The sequence below is a fragment of the Ricinus communis genome, chromosome 7 (genome assembly GCF_019578655.1).
Source record: "Ricinus communis isolate WT05 ecotype wild-type chromosome 7, ASM1957865v1, whole genome shotgun sequence".
Taxonomy (NCBI): domain Eukaryota; kingdom Viridiplantae; phylum Streptophyta; class Magnoliopsida; order Malpighiales; family Euphorbiaceae; genus Ricinus; species Ricinus communis.
The window spans coordinates 11,810,105-11,831,033 of NC_063262.1; positions in this window are offsets into that span (position 1 = coordinate 11,810,105).

Consider the following 20,929-nt stretch of genomic DNA (forward strand, 5'->3'; position numbering starts at 1 on the left):
ATTAACATAAAAACAAGTTAAATATTATTCCTTGGGCCTCCATGGATGCCTTATTGGGTTGAAGTTCTTGGGCTTTCCAAATGTCCCTAATTAAACCCAATATGGCTTGTTGAAGCTTGTTGAATTTGGACCTTGTGATTGGGCCTTCTTGTACTATTAATGGATCTTGGATCTCTTTAAGCTTTGAACTTGGATTCACATCATTCCCCCTTTCTTCAAAAGGATTTGTCCACAAATCAGCTCCATCATCTTCATCACCTACATCAAACAAAAACAAGTCACTAACATTGAAAGTAGCACTAACATTGCCATACTCACTTGGAAGTTCTAGCTTGTAGGCATTGTTGTTGATGCGTTGAAGCACTCTAAAAGGACCATCTCCTCTTGGCATAAGCTTTAATTTCCTTTGGTTAGGAAATCTTTCCTTCCTCAAGTGCACCCACACCCAATCTCCAGGCTCAAAAATGACTTGCTTCCTCTCTTTGTTGTGTTGCTTTTCATATTGGAGTGTTTTCTTCTCAATGTTTGCATGCACCTTCTCATGCAAAGTCTTGATGAATTCAACTTTTTGTTTTCCCTCTAAATTAGCTTTGTCCAATGGCAATGGTAACAAATCTAATGGAGTCAATGGATTGAATCCATACACAACTTCAAAGGGTGAGCAATTTGTTGAACCATGCACACTCCTATTGTAAGCAAATTCCACATGTGGCAAACATTCTTTCCAATTCTTCAGATTTCTTTGGATGAGAGCCCTCAAAAGTGTTGCAAGTGTCCTATTCACCACCTCTGTTTGTCCATCAGTTTGTGGATGACAAGTTGTAGAATACAAAAGCTTTGTCCCCATCTTTCCCCAAAGAGTCTTCCAAAAGTGACTTAGGAATTTGACATCCCTATCACTCACAATGGTCCTTGGCACTCCATGCAGCCTTACAATCTCCTTGAAGAATAGATTCACAATATGGGTTGCATCATCTGTCTTGTGACATGGAATGAAATGTGCCATTTTGCTAAACCTGTCCACAACAACAAAAATAGAATCTCTCCCTCCCTTGGACCTAGGTAATCCTAAAACAAAGTCCATAGAAATGTCTACCCAAGGTTCATTTGGTATGGGAAGAGGTGTATACAAACCATGAGGCATTGCTTTGGATTTGACTTGTTTGCAAGTAATGCATTTCGCACAAATTCTCTCAACATCCCTTTTCATGTGTGGCCAAAAGAAATGGTCACCCAACATATCCAAAGTTTTCTTAATCCCAAAATGTCCCATTAAACCTCCACTATGTGCCTCTCTCACAAGTAACTCTCTCAAAGAACTTTGTGGCACACACAATTTGTTTTCCCGAAAAAGAAAACTATCAAACTTATAGAACTTATCAAAACCCCCTTTCTCACATACCCCATAAACATTAGCAAAATCAGGATCATTAGAATACAGATCTTTTATGTATCCAAATCCTAATAATTTTGCATCAAGTTTAGAGATCAAGGCATACCTTCTTGACAATGCATCGGCCACCACATTTTCTTTCCCTTGCTTGTACTTAATGATGTATGGAAAAGATTCAATGAATTCCACCCATTTTGCATGTCTCTTGTTGAGCTTTCCTTGTCCTTTGAGATACTTCAAGGACTAATGGTTAGTGTGAATTATGAATTCTTTGTAGCCAAGGTAATGCTGCCATGTCTTTAGAACCCTCACTAATGCATAGAACTCCTTGTCATATGTAGGGTAGTTTAGACTTGCTCCACTTAGCTTTTCGCTAAAGAATGCTATGGGCTTGCCTTCTTGCATCAAAACTCCTCCAATACCTATGCCACTTGCATCACACTCAATCTCAAAAGGTTTAGTAAAATTTGGCAAAGATAACAAGGGTGCAAAACTTAATTTGTCTTTTAGCAAGCTAAAAGCCTCATCTTGTTCAATTCCCCACTTAAAACCAACATTCTTTTTTATGCATTCAGTTAAAGGTGCAGCTATGGTAGAAAATTCTTAATGAACCTTTTATAAAAGCTAGCTAAACCATGAAAGCTTCTTACATCACTTACACTTGTGGGTGTTGGCCATTCTCTAATTACTTTTACCTTTTCTTAATCAACATGAATACCCTTGTCATTGACAATATATCTAAGAAAAGTAATTTCATTAGTACAACAACAACATTTCTTTAGATTAGCATACAACTTCTCTTCTCTAAGCACATAAAAAACACAAGTCAAATGTTGTACATGCTCATCTAGATTTTTGCTATAAACCAAGATATCATCAAAATAGACAACAACAAATTTGCCTATGAATGCTCTTAAAACATGATTCATCAATCTCATGAAAGTGCTTGGTGCATTAGTTAAAACAAAAGGCATTACTAACCACTCATATAAACCATGTTTAGTTTTAAAACTTGTTTTCCATTCATCACCTTCTCTCATTCTAATTTGATGATAACCAGATTTCAAATCAATTTTTGAAAACAAATATGAACCATGCAATTCATCCAACATGTCATCTAGCCTAGGAATGGGATGTCTATACTTCACCGTGATTTTGTTGATGGCACGACAATCAATACACATCCTCCAAGTTTCATCTTTCTTAGGCACTAACAAGACGGGTACTACACATGGACTCATGCTTTCACGAACATAACCCTTCTCCATAAGCTCACTCACTTGCTTTTCGATTTCGTTGGTCTCCTCCGGATTACATCTATATGCTGGTCTATTTGGAATGCTTGCTCCGGGTATGAAATCAATTTGGTGCTCAATGCCTCTTTTAGATGGCAAACCATTTGGAATTTCTTCCGGAAATAAATCTTTATAAACCTGCAAAAGATCAACATCAACACTAGGCAAACAATTGGTTATTTCGTTAGAAATATGCAAAATCTCCTTGTACATAAGTACAAGCATGTGTTGCCTCAAAAGCATAGCTTCCTTCACATCACTCATTTTTGCATAAACACTCATTTTTCTTTCATTTGAACCTTGCTTGTTTTCTCTCACCTTGTGTTTCCCATTTTGGTCAAGAGAATTGGAATTTTTAGGTTCACTCATCTCACCTTTTTCTTTACTCTCAAAGGTTTCCTTTCCCAAAGAGTTTCCTAATGAAGAACCCATTTCTTCATATTGTTGCTTGATGCACATTTGGTATTCAAAAATCTGTTTTGGAGTTAATGGTCCAAGGTTAAACCTTTTTCCATCCATAGTCAAAGTATATATATTTTTGAATCCATCATGACTAGCCCTTCTATCATATTGCCAAGGTCTCCCCTACAACATATGTTCGGCAAACATTGGCAACACATCACACATCACCTCATCCTCATATCTACCAATTTGAAAAGAAACTAAAACTTGCTTATTTACCTTTACAACTCCACTTTCATTAAGCCATTGCAAATGGTCTTGGGTGCTTGGTAGTAGGCAACTTCAATTTCTCCACTAGCAAAGTGCTTGCTACATTGGTACAACTTCCACTATCCACAATCATGTTGCACAACTTGTTAGAAATCAAACAATGAGTATGAAACAAATTTTCCCTTTGCTCCCTATGGACATCATGTTTATTTTGCAAACTCAATGTTCTTTGAACAACAAGATTATCTCCCTTAGCACATTCAACATCACTACAATCTTCTAAAGAAGGCATATCATCATCACTATCCCCCTCACTCTCCGACTCAATATCACCATCCCTTAGAATCATAACTTTCTTATTTGGACATTCCCTAGCAATGTGCCCATGACCCAAACACTTAAAACATTTGATTCCCCTAGTTTGGGTTGGTTGATTCTCGCCCTTTCCCTTATTACCCAAGTCAATTTTAGGTTTAGTTTCTTCCACTTTTGACTTAGTAAAAGGTTTATCATCCTTTTTGCCCCAAGAATTTTTCCAAGAAGAAGAAGAACCCATATTTGGTTTAGAATCATACCTCTTTCTTTTCAATTGCCTTTCCACTTTCATGGCCAAATTCACCATATCTTCAATCTCCACATAATGTTGCAAATCAACAACATCAGCAATGTCTTTGTTTAGCTCTCTCAAGAACCTTGCCATGGTAGCTTCACGATCTTCTATCACATTTGCTCGAATCATAGCCTTCTCCATTTCTTTGTGATACTCCTCCACACTCATGGATCCTTGAATTAGAGTTTGTAATCTTTGATGAAGCTCTCTGTAGTAGTGGCTTGGAACAAACCTCTTTCTCATAATTTACTTCATTTCTCTCCAAGACTCCACGGGTCTTTCTCCATATCTACGTCTTTCCTTGCAAAATTGATCCCACCAAACAATTGCATAATCACTAAACTCAACAGCGGCAAGTTTTACCTTTTTCTCTTCCGAATAATTATGACATTCGAAGATGAGTTCCACTTTCCTCTCCCATTCAAGGTACACATCTAGATCATTTCTTCCTTGGAATGAAGGAATCTTCATTTTGATGCTTCCAAGGTTGCGATCAACATCATCATTTGGATGTCTTCTCCTAGCTTGTCTCCTAGGATTGATTCGTTGTCCCAACAAGGTGACTTGATCATCATCCAAATCATCCTCTCCTTCATAGTCCTCTTGGTCAATTGGTGGACGTCTCCTTTGTCTAGGCTCTCCATGTAATTGGTTAAGGATGCCATCATGCTTCTCTAATTTTTCATTGACTCCCGCCATCATATTAAACATTCTTTTGAATTGTTGTTGCATAGCTTGAATCACATGATCATTTGTATAAGAAGAACTTGTGTCTTTTGACATGATTGTAAAACCTAAAATTTTAACAAAAGAAAATAGAAAGAAACAATCTCACAACACTCTCACGTATTTCACTCAAAATTGATGTATACCACTCGTGTTTACACTCAATTTTGGCTTTTTTTTTCCTAATGATCTCACACTCTTGCCTTTTACCTCTCAAATTTGCCTTTTGATTTCCTTACAAACCATGAAAAACTCAAATAAATATTGACAAATCCTAATTGCAGTAATAAAAAATTGATTCATGCCCTACCCCATAATTATATCGCACTCATCTCGTTAATATAAAAGCTTTTCAAGAAAGGTATTAACAATATAATTACTTGTCCTTTTCGAGTGGTCAGTACTTAAGAGCATAAAACTTAACTTCTTCAAGGGACCACAATGTCTGATCTTTTTCAATGTCTTTGCTTATTCAAGGGACCACAATGTCTTTGATTCTTCAAGGGACTACAATATCTTCGCTTCTTTAAAGAAATGGTTTTAGTAACAAATGATTTTCTCTTTTACTTTCACTCTCTCTCAATAATGGTTATATCAGACTTTCATAATTTTGGGGATTTAGGATTTTCTTATAACATATATGCCACCATTTTATTTTTATTTTTCAAAGAGATTTAGACTTAAAATGCATCATCTCTATGTGTTTAACTTACGAGAGCCTCGGTTGCCATGTGGGATAAATTTCACCGAGAATCTAATTCATGTATCGATTTGCCAAAATTGATAAGGTCGCACATGACATTGTTAAAATTAAAAACACATGATTAAATTAAAAAAAATGCCAAAGGTCGTGTATGTTTTTGCAATTAAGCCTATTTAAAAAGCTATTGATTATAGACATGAGCTTTTATATACTCTTAATGATCTTTTATCTTTCATTTTTCTTTAAGATTTTAATAAATTTTTTTATAAAAAAACTTCTATTTTTTTCTTCTTAAATTCTCTTGCATTATCGTTTTCATTTCTCTTCACTATATTATTCATTTTAAGAAATAAAAGAAATTGGATAAAACTCAAAATTAAAAATTATTTACTAATAATATTTTCTGGTACTTACAAATATAAAAAAAATTAATTAAGAGTTTTTAATTTAATTTTAAAAGGGACCCTCATAAAAATATAAATTTTAAATGACGCATTGTGAATTGATTTGAGCAAACAACCCCACCATATATATATATTTAGGTTTTATGGGAAAGATTTTTTAGATAATTATTTTTGTAGGTAAGTATGATTGTTATCAGTTTAAGTATTTATTAAATAATTAGTAAGCATGATTGTTGTTGGTTTAAGTATTTATCCAATAGGTAATAAACAAAATATATTGAGTATAACATGAATTTAATAGTTTAATTGGAAATAAAGTGTGATATGATCATTTCTATTTTTAAAAAATTATTGTCTTGATAAAAAGATAATGTTCATGTTATGAGATAGAAAATTTAAAAATGATATGAATTTGATACAACAATAAAATGAAGTCCGTTACTTGTGTATGGAGTTGCAGATATCATTATATGGAATAATATTTAAAGTAAATGCATAAAAGAGAAAAAGAAGAAGAAAATAATAACAGTAAAGTAATTAAATTTATTTTTTAAATAATTGCATAATAGTCTGTGAAACTCAATAAAAATTTATCATGTCTATAAAAGTATTTTTAAGTAAAGTCTGTGAGTCATTTATAAAATCATCAACTCAGTAACACTCCGTAAAAATCATTAAAAATTTATGAACTCTTTAATGGTAATTCATTTTAAAAAAATTTATAAATTTTTTTAAAAGTCTTAATTAAATACACCCTTCTAAGAATTTTTTGATATGAAAAGGCGAATGAAGAGTAATAAGATGGAAATAATTAGCTCTTATATGCGATTTGGTTTAGAATTGAATTTAATTTATCATTGACACTAATTAATAATATTTAATTGGTATAAAAAATTATTAAATTTGTTATTATTGTATGTAAAAATATATAAAAGTAATACAAATATAAATATAAATAATAATTATTATTTTATTTCATTTATAAGTAATTTATCTAGATTCTTCTGCAAATTAAATGCAGTGTTCTAAAAATTGAACCGGATCGACAACTAGGTCAATTGAGAACTGGTGGTCAATCCGGTTTAATTGTCTTAAATATTAAATAGATTATAACATTAAGATTGAATGAACTTGTGTTTAAGTTTATTATAATCTACATTTAAAAGAAAATAATAATTTTTTTAAAATTAAGTGTTTATATTTCATTTTTTTAAAATTTGTATGTTTTATTTATTATATTTTATAGAATATGATTCGATTGATATACATCTCCTTGAATTTATTATTTAATTATTTAGATTTTAGTATTGGACTTTATTAGATACTATTTGTAAGTTGATAATTAATACTATTAGTTTATTACAATTACCGTTTTAAAGCAATAATAAATAAAATATAATTATTTTTATTAGACTGGTTAAATCGGTGGAACTGGCAAATGGCACCTAGAAAGCTTCGTTCTTCGGACTGATTTTTAAAGCACTGATAAAAAAGTTCCTTTTCTAAAGGGAAAAGGAGAAGAAAGAGTAGGTGATTTCTATAAAATCTTACTCTAATTTTGAAGTGATTTTTGACAAAACAAGCACAAAAAATGCAAATCATTTATTCTCATTTTTACCCTATTATTCTACAGACCAAATGACCCTTAAGTTTTTACTTTGTATCCCATTTTTTGTTATAGCAGTAAAATTAACTTTTTTGGTTAATTGACTAAGAAAAAGTTGCTTCTTTTTTTGTTTTAAAAAATTTAGTTTAGATGTTTAGATTTGGCATCAAAATGCTTGCAAGTCCCTCTTTTTGGCAAATAAGTTGTATCATTCAAAGTCTAAAATTGGCATCAGAGTACAAAAAACTCTCCTAATCATAGGGAGGATAATACAACCAGAAGTTGGGAAAAAGAGCCTTACAATAATGTGTAACATACCATATGCAATACGGTTAGAAAATCTTTTAATAGATCTAATAGAAGCATTAGGAAGAAAATCCATTAAACTCTAAATGTCTGAAACAAAACAATCTAGATCCTAATTAATATCCTAGGGTCCATTGACAACATCTATAACTAGTTTTGCATCTGACTCAAGTATCACCTTAGACTCCCCAATTCCTTTTACAAAAAAAACTCTGAATACTAGATATGACCTCAAAATAACAGGGGGACAAATAGCATAATTTTATTCCCAAGGGGACCATTATATGCATCTTGAATAACATAGACTTCCCCAGTACTAGCAAATTGGCTCCAAAAGGAGAAAGATTGATCATCAATGAGTTAGCCCAAGTGATTCTTGACAACAATCTCTCCTCTTGCTAGATTGTTCTTTGATTGCCAATAAACGTTAGTATTAAACTGTAAAAAACCAAGTGGAGAGGGCTGCCAGATATTCCTTACCATATCTCCGAACGTATGCATCTCATTTCTCTAAACTTGACTATTAGTGTAGGGTAGATGCCAAGTATTGAATTTGAGGTTTTTCTTAATTTAATGTGATTGAGAAAAAAATTTCTCATTTTGGGGTGGAGATTTGTGAAATTATCAGTTTAGGATGGTTTTAAAAAGAAATACTAATTTAGGGTACTGGTCAAATGAAGAAAAAGATAAAAAGCTGGTGCTCTTCGCCTACAGGACTGGCAGACAAGACTTATCCGTCAATAGGACTGTCTGCTAGTCCTATAGGTGGACAATACTAGCTTTTTATTTCTTTTTATAGAGATTCCCGGTGTGTGTGAAGTGTAAGCAAGAAAACATGGTGTTATATTTTGGTGAAAGAAGTGTGGTATTTTTTTAGTAAAAGGAGAATAGTGTGTGCAGCTAGTGCATGCATGCATGCATAGCTTGACACCTATGGACGTGGCTTTTTCAAAGCTCGCCCTAAGTGATTGTGGCTATGTTACTATATCAAAGATTCTTTTGCCAGTACTAGGCTTGATTCAAAAGCGAACTGTCCGGAAAGAGGTCGCAAGGGATCACAACAACTGTAGTGACCTCGATTATCGGAGAAGACTGGAAGTTGCCACCCGGATAAAATAACTAGGACAAATAAGGAAGGACGAAAGATGGTGGCTCGAATTCCTCGAGGAGAGCCTAACTTTCCCTCTGTACAAATCAGAAATTTGGATTCGGAGAGTTAGGTACATTCTGATAAGGGGTTAGGCACCCCAATATGCCCGAACACAAAGTCCGGCCTCTACTAGACTCTAAGGATTTTGGTTTCCCTAATCTTATCGGCTTTATAGGTAGGGCACACGGTTTTCTTTAGTTTCTTTTATAGTTTTCAGGCATTTTGAGTAAATAACGTGTGTATCTAGTATATAAGTAATAAGAAGTAAAATCTAAAACTAAAAAAATACATCTTCAATGGCTGAAAATGGCCAGTGAGTGTTTAATTTCACCAAAAGAGGAATTTCCTCTCTTTTTACAAGCTCTAAGTCATTCTAGCAGGAAATCGGTGGTCAGAACTCCCAATTGGGCGCAATTAGAGTACATTTAGAGAATCTAGAAGATGAGGCTGCCGGTTTAAAACTGGTTTTAAATAATATGATTTAAGAATTGACTAAGAAATTAAAAAAAGAGCGAAAGATGATTTGAGAGATAACAAAGGAGACAATGGGATAAGGTGATGTATGAATAGGAATGATGGTATATATAGGCCTTAAAGAGGGCAAAAATGTCATTTAGATCCGTGACAACGTGAAATTGCATTTTAATCTCTAAATGGACTAAGCATCAATACAAGTTCCAAAAGGCACATGGAAGGCTAGTTTGCATCCCGATGTACAAATTTTTGAAAAATTATAAGTTTGGTCCCTAATCCATCAAAATTATGTTTTAGTCCCCGAGTAGGCGAATACTAAAGAAGGACATCAATTAAGATGGATCGCACCCCGAGGCAAGAATTTCTAATAAAAATAGCCAAAAGTGAAAAATTACCAAATTGACCTAAAGCAGTAAATCATATCCTAGAATGGAAAATAACTAGAGGAAAGTCTCTATAAAGTAAAATTAAAGGGTGGTTCCCATGTCAACGGGCATGATACCCATATCAAAAGGAGTGGTTCCCATATCAAAAGGCATGGTTTCTAAATCAAAGGGCGTGGTTCCCAAATCAACAGGCATAGTTTCCAAATTGATGGGCATGGTTCCCAAATTTAAGCAGGCAAAATCCTCAAAACTTTAGTGGGCGAGGTCCTCATATCAAATCAAATTCCTTTTCGAGCTTACAGGGTGTGGCTTCTATATCTCATCAAAATATCCTTTTTACCATATCATTGATCTTATGATTTGTCTTAATTTATTTAATCGCATGCATGCTTATAAATCTTGACAAACCAGGAGCAGCTGTCAGCACCCATTTTTCGGATTCAGATATTAAGAGAATTGCAGAAACTCGATGATGAAAGTTACTATCTTTCTCGAGTCTCTAAAATTAAGAGGGGGTGAATCCAAGAGAAGGATGGGAATAATTAGATTTAAAATTAGTTCTAGAATTGATTTGTATTCAATTGATAGAAAAAAATAAAGTTCAGGTGGTAAGATGGCAGTTTTTATAAGGCCATGGACTAAATTGTTAAAATTTTTAGAACTTTTGCTCCTAGAGCAGAGTCGATTGGCTCTGCATGGGCTGATTGACTATTTTTTAAATATGACGCTGTTTTATGTTTATTTTCGACTTAAACACCAAACATTAGTAAAATTAAGTTTCTAGAAGGTATTTATGATAATTATTGAGATTTTTAATGATAATTGTTTGAAAATAAAAGATTAAATCCCTTTTTATTTGGTATTAATCTAATAAAGGGGAAAGATAATTATAGCCTGTTTTAATAATAATTGAATAATTATTAGTATCTCCTAGAGTTTCCTATCCCTACTCCTATAAATAGAATAGTACGAACTATGTCTAGGGTTAGTAGAGCTGGAGCACAACAACTAGAGCAAAAAATTGATGTTGACATATACAGAAAAGAAAATCTTAGCAAGCCACTAAGAAAGAATTCTCAAATTAGGAAATCCATTGAAGAATGACATAGACTTTTCTAAAAACCAAAAAAGAAAAAAAAACAGAACTGGATTCTCATCCCTTTTTTATTCTATAGCTTCCTCATCTCTTGAGACTCGCAGAACGATAACCAACAGTGAGAACTTGAGGGTTCCCCTCATCAACATCATCAACATCTCTTCTATTATTGCTTTTATATATATTTTTATTTTTATTTATAAAAGCATATTAGGAATGTTTCTTTAATTTTTGTTCTTTATAATTTACATAATTGGATTAGAATTCATTTCTATTCAGCATGTTGATTTTATTGGCTTTTGAATATGATAATAAGAACACCTAAGGTTCTGAACTTGATTTGATTGGATTCTCAATCTGATTGGTTAATACTAGATATAATAGGTTATATTTCTATTTTTTCATTAATTATACATGTTCTAACCTAAGTTTTTTCCTTTGTGCATATAAAAAATTGGTTCTAGATGCAAAAGTCGAAGAAAAACCGTAAAAAGCCACCTTAAGCCTTTAGAACCAATCGGCTATGCATAATATTGGGTAGATTTCTATTTTTTATGTATCTTGGTAATTCCATGCATTGTACTTAGTTTTAGAGTTTTCTTTATAATTTTTCAGTTGTAGGCAGGTTGTAATAGCTAGGTTTATTTTTTGCCCTTTTATTTTTCTTTGATCTATAATGGATGTTAAATACTAGTAATGTGATTATCTAATTAAAATTGGCATATAGACAATAGGCCTTAAAATTGGACCTAACATGAAAAACAATAGTCCATTAGCTTAATTAAGATGGTAATTGGGCTTTAACCTAAAATCCATATAGATTTAATGGGTTTTGTCATGCTTTAGTTGGTTAAATTGAGTCATATTAGACTTAGAATCACTGAATTGGGCCTTTTCATAAAAAATAGTCAAGTAGGCTTAAAGGCTCGAAATGAAAATATAATTTGTAATTAGGCTATACTAGGTGGGCCTTGTATGTAATTAATTAATAAGGTAGGTTAACAACTTTGAGTATGGTTAGACTTTAATAAAAATGGGCTAGATTTAGATAGACCTCACATGTTCTAGTGCTTGATATATAAAAATATTTATGTTGCATTTATAGGAAATATCACATTATACAATAAAATTAAAGGCACATATACACATATAAGAAAGTTGGCTTCTGAATCCATTTATGGATTTATGATGTGAGCTTCCTTATGGAATTGAGAAACGTCACTCATTAGTAAAAGTGTCCGGTTACCTAGGTGGTTACTCCCATCTTTATGCTAGTTATTTGCAACTAGTTAGCATATTCATGATTAGGTTAAAAAGCCTTGTAGTGCCGTAGTCGCTAAAGACACTTGTATCCGTGCTCGAAACCGCCAAACACACCTACATCCACTCCCCAATCTCCAATTGGGTTTTCCACTATACACTCACATAATTACAATAGAGTTTTCCTAAGCTTACTCCCAGCATAGTGTTTAGGGCTCACACCAAACCTTTACACTTGTGTTTTATGGCTCATACACAGCCTTACAAGAGTTTTTCCTAAGGGCTAACTCTCAAATCTAATCCTAAGTGTTTAGGCTAACACCCAAACTCTTACAATAGCATTCAATGTTCTATAACAACCTTTTCAAGGTTAATTATATACAAAAGAATTAAAATAGGTGTAATAGAATTAAGAAATCAATACAGCGCAATTGAAGGTTTTTGATCAACCATCGAATTCCTTTAGATGGGGTATTTATAGCCCTAAAATACTAAAGAGACGTTACTCTAAATACATAGGCCATATCATTACTTCAAGCTTTAGAGAGTGCGTTAAATGCGCTGGTAGAGCATAGTCGCGGTCGTTACACCCATTTTGTGCTTATAACTTTTATTTCGTGGTCGAGACTCCTTGTTGTGGTTGCAATTCTTAAAGTACTAACGGCTATAATCCACGTCCTAGTCTATGATTCACAGTGTCAGAAGTAACCCCTGACAATCTTCCTAAGAGATATGATCTTATGGTCGTGAAAGCTTTAGCGCAGTCGTGATCTGTCAAAATTGAGGAATGTTGAGTAGTGGGCTAGGTTGCGGTCGCAAAGCTGGCTGCTAAACCTACTGCCTTCATTTTTCACTTTTTTGTGGGTGCAATCCCTTGGCTCGTAGTTGTGATCTCGCCTTCATCTGCAACAACCATATGAATATGAATGTTGTAGTCACGACTAGCTGATGGCAGTCACAATTCAGGAGGCATAAAAGATTCTTGGACTTTCTAAGGTATAGTTGAATCCTTCAAGAAAGACACTTAAAAACCATGATTAGAGACACTCAATTTAATTGTCAAGCTCAAAATCAAGGGTGCCTATGGTCATGAAAAGATTTAGGCTAATAATCTCTCCGTTTTTTATTTTGACAATTAAGATTAATCCGAGAAAGATAATAAGACAAATTAAGTAAATATACTTGTTAGCATCCATTTTTCAGATTTAGATATTGAGAGAATCACGAAAAATCCGATGATGAAAGTTATGAGGAATTGAACCAAAATTATATTTCTAAAATCAATTTGGACCCAATTGACAAAAAAAATTAAGTTTGAGGGGTGAAATCATAGTATTTAAAGTTCATGGACTAAATCATAAAAATCTTAAAACTTTCTGGCCCCTAGGCAATTGGCTTTGCATACAGCCAAATTAGATGTATAACCGTGTACAACCAATTGGCTGTGCACACTCTTAATTGGCCTATATTTTGATTTTTGATATCGTTTTATGTATTTATTTGAATTAAAATGCCAAAAGTATCTTCTAGAAGCTATTATCAATAATTATTTGAATTTAAATGAACTTTATTTGGATATTCATTTAATTGAACATCCGATAAATCAAAGAATTTTTGTTTGTATTACTATCGATATTATCTATCTTGGATTTTCTAAGTTCTACTACTATAAATAGAATATTATATCCTAAGTCTAGGGTTAGCTATAACTATCATTAGTATTCTAAGCAGAGAGTGTTTTTAACAGTCGATTGAAAAAACGAGTAAAGAAAGAACTCATTTTAGGAAACCCTTTTTAGAACGACAGTAGCCTTTATAAGAAACCTTTTCACCAATCAAACACCAAATCAAACCTTAAAAGAACTAGATTCATATCCAATCTTCGATTCCACCTCCTCATCATCTCTAGAGACTCAAGGATCACCACAATATGGCAACAACCTAAGGGTTTCAAAAGCCTACATCATCAGCATCTTCTTCCTTTTTCTTTTAATTTGATCATATTAGAAACATGTTAGGATTGATTTCAAATGTTTTATATGATTTATGTGATCAGACCTAGGGTCTTGATAGTTTTGTATGTTTCTATAATATTTATGCATGCTGGATTTTGAATCTGATAACATGAATTATATTGGCTTTTGAGTCTGATAACATGAACTGAATTGAGATTTGAATCGAATGAATTATATAATTAGGTCAACATGTTAGATTCATTTTACCTTAAATAATATGTGATTAAATTAGATTTTATGGTTACATGATTAAATTTAAGATTTGCCATGTGTAGTTCTTGTCTCCTCCCAGTCGCTCTTTTTTTGGTTTTTTGGGTGTTTTGATTCTATTTAATTCGGTTTTATGTCTTTATATTTTTCTAGATTAATCATTTTCTGATGTTCTCTGTGCATGTTAATTGGCTTTTGGGTGAAGGAGGATAGTGATCTGTTCAAAACCAGCCAAGGTAGAGCCTAAAGCCGATCAAATCAGTGCTAAACTGATCAACTTAATGACCTCACTAATTGGCTGTTGTCCAAACTTTGACCTAATTTCGGACTTTATGGCACTTTTTGTCAGTTTCTGTAATTTGTAACCTAGATTAGTTATTTTTCTTTGATTTTTTTAGTTGTAGGAGGGTTTTAATAGTTAGATCTAATTTTCTGCTTTTATTTTTACTTTATTTTGAATTTATGCCTAATACTTGAACATCTAACTGCTTAAGGCTCGGCTGGATCAAAGCACTTTTTTCTGACACTCGCAAGTAGTCCTCTTTACATATAGGAAAGACCACTACACTACTGAGACTGGAACTCAAAGGCCTCCAAAACGGTAACTTCAACTCCAGGTAAGGCGAAAGCACTTTTAGGGCTTAAGACGAGAATTAGACATATATACATTAGGCTTTAAAATTGAACCTTGGCATCCATTAGGTTAATAAGATGGTATATTGGGCTTAATTAAAATCTATATAGACTTAGTGAGCTTTTGCCATGCTTTTGTTTAATTTAATTAATGGGCTCACTTAGAGTAAGATCACTCAAAATTGGACCTTGGCATGTAAAAAATGTAGTCCATTTAGGTTAAATGATATAGTAATTAAAAGTATAATTTCTAATTGGGCTAGACGAGATAGGCCTCTATACATAATTAAACAGTTAATTTAGGCTAACAATTTAAATGAGAATTGGGCTTAAATAAAACAGGCTAGACTTAGGTAGACCTCACATGTTGTAATGGTTGCTTGTGAAAATATAACTGTTGCATTTATAAGAAATAGCCTATCAAATAATAAAGTTAAAAATGAGGATACACAAATAAGGAAGTTGGCTTCTAGATCCATCTCTAGATGTGGCGAGGCTTCCTTATGGAAACGAGAAATACCACTCAATCAGTAAAAGTGTCCTAGAAAATTATCCGGGTGGCGTCTCCCATCTGTACACTAGTCTCTATGATTAGTTAGTGTGTTCCTATTAGGTTGAAAAGCCTTTTAGTGTCGTAGATGCTAAAGACACTTGGGTGCGCGCCTGAAACTGCCGCCCATAGTGGCGACTCCATTAGGTATAAGAGAAGTTGATTCCAATGTATCCTTATTAATAATTTTATTATTTAACGAGTGATTCTTACATCACATATTTTGCATTTTAGTCCTTATAGCCCCAAAGGCGTCGGATAGTAGTTCTTTGGTTCCATTCGAACCTTGAAATTACGACACCAGCTAACCATTACTCACAAGTAATGAGTAAATTTCCTTCATCGCATGGACCCTTGAGTGGGTAGACGAGCAAAGAAAGCATACTTTTCATTTGCGAGAGCCTTTTTATCCTTACCCAAGACTCAAGTCACGGTAATGACAATAGTAATCTCCTTTAGAAACCTATTTGCTTGCTATGTGAGATATTTTCCCTATAAGTGTTTAAGCCTGCATATTGGAAGGCCTTGGCCTAAAACCTGTGATGACATGCCTTAGGCCCAAAAATATGCAGGATTTGCTCTTATATTGGAAAATATCAACTTGTTTGCATTAATCTGCTTTGATAGCTTATTGCATGCGCGTCAGAACTACTATCCTTTATTGATAGAAAGCCTAAACCTAAAATCCTAGGCAAGAAAGACTCACCATGAACCATGTGCGAGAGAAATAAGGTTGGAAGGACGCTTGTGTAGTATCGTGTAAAATTTTTCTATGTTTGCTAACCCTTTTGTCTTTCTGAATTACACGTGCATCATGCATCTCATGCATCACACCAACTCTATTTTTTGAAGCTATATAAATTCTCCTTTGGGATGGAAAAGAAAGAGCAGTAGGGTGGAGAGGGTACCTATTTCATCAAGGATCTGGTCTGTGCTAGAGTACCTCGAAAGACCAAGACATGAAGCTTCTACAACTGAAGTCAGAGCTATAACAGAGATGGCCAACAAGAGAGCTAATGAGCAAGATGTTGAGATTCTCAAGAATGTTATCATCAACGATTTAAGGGGCGTCATTTGAAAGGAGCTCCAACATTTTCTGGGTGAGATGATTTCAAATCAAGTCCCATTTGCTATTCTAATTGCACCAGTTGCCCTTATGATAACTAATCCTCCTGTTGTTGTTGACCTGGTTATTATCACTGCCGAAACTGTTGTCGCTACCGCAGATGTTGCTAATGTTAATGCTAATGTTGAAGACCCCACTAGGAGGGCAGTGCCCCAGAATTTCTACCCTTGCCACCAATAAAGCTGTGAGTAGCTTAAGTGCAAGACTTGACAAAATCCAAGGCATGCTTGAAATCAAAGGGTTGGACCCGACCTATAATTTTGACAAGTTGATTTAACGGGTGAGGACAAGCTGCCTACAAAGTTCAGAATGCCAAGATGAACAAGTTTAATCGGACTGGTGACCCGAAAGTTCATCTGAAGTGGTATGTTGTTATAATGGGAACTACTCAACTGAGTAGGACCTAAGTTAACAAGCTGTTTGTATTGTCTTTGGAAGGACCTACTGTAAAATGGTGCCACGGATTAGAGAAACTTGCCGAAGCTGAATGGCGAGATTTACATAATTCTTTTGTTAAGCAATATGACTATAACACTAATTTGGAAGTGTCAATAAGGGACCTTGAGTCCACTAAGCAAAAACCAAATGTATCCTTCTGTGATTTCTTGACCAGGTGGAGGAACAAGACTAGGCTAATGAAGAATAAGCCATCTGAAAAGGACCAAGTTCGTATGGTGGTCCAATTCTTTCAGAATGGTTTGGGAGGTTCTAAATGATGAACCTAAAGACCTTCATAGATTTGTATGACGACGTGTTTTAGGTTGAAGAGTTTAAGAATGACAAAAGAAAGAGTGTGAGAACTAGCGGGAGGTTAAACTATTAGGCTGGAGGGGGTAGAATGCTAGACGTAAATGTTGTCCAATAATCGAGAAGGTTCTCCAATTTCAAGCAACCTCTTTTGAAGATCTTTGAAAGTCACCTTCAAGAACCTTCCAAACCCTAATTTACCCGGTTATAGACCTAACACCTATTGTAAATTCCACCAAGCACCCAGACACCACATAGACAATTGTATTCGCCTCAAACATGAATCAAGACCTCACTGATGCTAAAAAGTTGACTAACCCTTACCAGCCCAGTACCAAGAGAAACCTCATGCCTGATTACAATAATACACCACCCCCGAACTAGGTATCCATGATCACCATTGACTTTAATGAAGAGGAGCTCATAGATTCCTTTCAATATATACCCATGCCCGAAATAGAGCTAGAGCGAAAGCCAAAAAGTCCATAAAGAACCTTCATCGAGCTAGGGGCATCATAACCTGTGGTGTTTTAAAACCTCGTAAGGAGCAGGAAACTCAAGCCCTTATCATCGAGAAGTGGTCCTAATCCTCACAATGGTCTATATTGCGAGTATCACTAGGTTTTTGGGCATACGACGGCTCAATGCAATCATCTCAAGCACGAAATTTAGGACCTGATAGATTGTAGGAAATGGCAAGTAGAACAACCTCTTTGGGATGAATAAGGACCTATTAGGGTAGCCTTCAAGCAAATTCGATTTCGAGGTCTGTTATTCGAGGTCCCTTTCAGCTGACATTTAGATTAAGGATATTGTACCCAGTGGTTGGGGACCGTATGATGATGAGCAAGCAACTAGTGATTCTTGCCCTTTAGAGGTATAGAAGGAAAGTGAAAAGAAGTTGGTAATGTGTAGAGACATCTAGTATAATTCTAGGGACTAGTGTGAAGTCCAAGACAATGGGGCAAAGGATATATAGGTAGACAATGAATCTAACAAAGAAGCTGAATCGGTGGGTTAAGGTAAGGATGTGGGGGCACAAAGCTAAAGCAAGTTGAGAAAGCTAAAAGAAGAGGAGAAGGGGTTGTTAGAAGAGCTGCAGAAGAATAAGAAGATGACCAACATCCGAGAGCTCCTGATGCACTCACAAGATGATAGAAAGGCCTTGATTCAAGCTTTATCTAGCATCACTATAAGCACAATAGCTAGCCTTGAAGAAATTATCAAAATGGTAACCGACAAGACTACCAGAATGATAACTTTCTTGGACGAAGACTTACCACTAGAGGGAAAGGACCATAACAAGGCTCTCTATATAGCGGCTAAAGTGAAGGGGAAGAGGACCCCATATGTGATGATAGATGATGGGTCAACCATCAATGCATGTCCTACTCGCCTACTCCCTAAACTAGGGATGACTATGAAAGACCTAAAGCCGTCAGACATGGTCATAAGAGCCTATGATGAGACCAAGAGGGAGGTGGAAGGGACGTTTTCAATATTGGTAAAGACGGGTCTCATAGAATCCTAGGTTGAATTCATTGTCTTAGATATCCTAGTAACCTTTGCTTTATTATTCGATAGACCATGATTTCATGCCCTAGGAGTAGTCCCTTCCGCTATTTACTAGAAATTCAAATTCCCTTATGAAGGATAGATAATTGCCATCAATGTTGAACGTGATAAGATCGTCTCGGCCTTTCAAGAATCTCCCGAGGAGCTTGAGGCCCCAACTGGATTTCAAGTTGTTTTGCTCTATGAGGATTATTCATGGTTGGAATAGGGCTGGGGAAGAATAAACAGGGGATTGCTTAACTACCAGACTTCAAGGGATAGAAGGCTCGACATGGACTGGGATAAAATAAAAATGAAGAAAAGGGCAACCCAAAGGGTAAGCCCTACTTTGCAGAGCCTGAACCTATTAATGTAGTTGGGACTGAGTTGTCGGGATTTGAAAATTTTAAAAATCTAATAATTGACAGGATAGTAGAACTGAGCATCAAGGATGTTTGAAAGAAGGTCACAACAAAGGTCAAAGAGCTAAAGCTGGAAAAATTTATTTGCTTGCCAGAGAATCTGAGCCCACAAGGGTTAGCTGCTATAATAGAAAAAAATATCATTGATGTATTTTATGAAGAAACTGATGTAATAACATTCAATCTTTATGAGGACGATGTCTTTTTCGCTTCTAAGATCAATTATATGAATTCTGATTTTGCTTACCTATGTGATGTCTTTTTCAATGGCAGTGTGCATTTTAATAATCATGACATATGCATGTTTGACATAAATTCCATTCAAATTGATTCATTTAATTTAGGCACATATAAAAAATCCAAGACATATTTAGATTGCTTGTGATATAACTCTTGAGAAGAGGAGAGAATTTGAAAAAAATAATAAAAAAGAGAAAATTGGTATTTGCTTGGTCATATAATGACATGTCAGGGTTACATACAAAGATAGCAGAGCATCATATTCTAACCTATCCATAAATCAAGCCTATTAAGTAGAAAATGAGAAAACTGAGGCCGGAATGGGCAGAGAAGATACAAGAAGAGGTTGCTAAGTAGGTGAAAGCTAACTTGATGTAGTCGATTATCCTGAATGGTTGGCGAATATTGTCCTTGTCCCGAAGAAGGACAGAAAAGTTAGGATGTGTGGATTTTCGAGACTTGAATAAGGTGTGCCCTATGGATGATTTACCCCTTCCTCACATAGATGTGATAGTCAATAGTGCTGGCTCAAGTGCAATATATTCCTTCACCGATGGGTTCTTCGGATACAACCAGATCATGATGGCAATAGTAGACAAGATGAAGACGACATTCATCACCAAGCGGGAAATATACTGCTGTAAGGTTATGCTTTTTGGACTAAATAAAGTAGGGACAACTTATTAGAGAGTAGCCACTACCTTGTTTCACAACATGATGCACAAAGATGTGGAAGTATTTGTGGACGGTATGATGGTAAAGTCTAAAACAAGGAAATGGAACTTTTAGGCTCTTTATAGGTTTTTAGGACAAGTAAAAAGGTATAACTAAAGGCTTAATCCAAAGAAGAGCGTGTTCAGAGTAACATCAAGAAAGCTGTTGCGACATATAGTAAGTTAGCGGGGTATGGAGATCGACCCGAACAAGGTAGAAACTATTCAGGATATGCAGTACGGAAGATAAAGACAAAGGTCAAAGGGTTTTTAGGATATCTGTAGTACATCAGTAGGTCTATTTTCAAGTTCATAGTGATTTGTGATCCTATCTTCAAGCTTTTGAGGAAGCATCAACTCGTTGTGTGCGATGAGCGTCAGAAAGCCTTTGACAAAATCAAAGAGTACTTGATAAAATCGATGGTATTGAAGCCGCTTAGAGATGGTAAGCCATTAATTCTTTACTTGACCTTAGAAGAGGAAGCTGTGGGAATAATGGTGGTGCAATGCTTGCCTAATGACGTAGAACATGTGGTCTATTACCTCAATAGGAAGTTTTGTGCTATGAGTCAAAGTATAATGTCGTAAAGAAGACTTGTTTTGCTATGATATGGGCTACGAGGAAGTTGAGACATTAT